Source organism: Penaeus monodon, chromosome 25 (assembly GCF_015228065.2).
Source record: "Penaeus monodon isolate SGIC_2016 chromosome 25, NSTDA_Pmon_1, whole genome shotgun sequence".
Taxonomy (NCBI): Eukaryota; Metazoa; Arthropoda; class Malacostraca; order Decapoda; family Penaeidae; genus Penaeus; species Penaeus monodon.
Genome location: NC_051410.1, coordinates 15,559,379 through 15,560,107, shown reverse-complemented (window position 1 = coordinate 15,560,107; position 729 = coordinate 15,559,379).

Genomic DNA, 729 nt, shown 5'->3' with positions numbered 1-729 from the left:
GCTCTGCATCATCTACGAAACTCGCGCCTGAGTAGCAAGGAAATGTCATAAGACAAGCGTTTATGAGAAAGTGTAATGATACTGATTTTCGTGCATATCGGTTAACTACTGCATAGTGCCAAAACCGACCCTTACAATGAGGACCAAATGACTGTTTCAGGCAAAAACACTGCGCTTCTAGAGATTAAAAGGAGGTGCTTATTAATAAAACTAATCACAATAAAATTGAACAACACTATATATCTCATACATAAGAAAAAACTGTCCTGTGTTTTTTTTGTTCAGTTGTTTCCCAAGACGTCCCCAAAGCTGTTTCATAAGACATCGACTAACTTATGGGTGAGTCCATTTTGCAAATTCAACCGAGAAAGACAGCTGTTTCTGTAACGTCTGATGGAAGAAATCAAGACTACAAGAGGGACGTAGTCTGTTTCCAAACTGGTTACTACGGTCTGTTACTTCTTCATAAGCTTTCTTCTTCATGCAGGAAAGGGCAGGTCTCTTCGTTTACAGGCGTTGCCTGTAAACGAAGAGACTTCTTCTAGACCTTGGCATTAAAATGGCCTCTTGGCTAATAAAGTTCTTTCCTGGGCTATAGAGTAGCCTTAAGACGACTTACGAAAAAGTTTATAAGGAGCTCGCAGAACAGCACATTCAAGTCATAACTCAGCGACGAAGGAAGAAGCACTTCGGGACGCTGGAAGAGACCCAAGGAGAATTCTAGCAGTG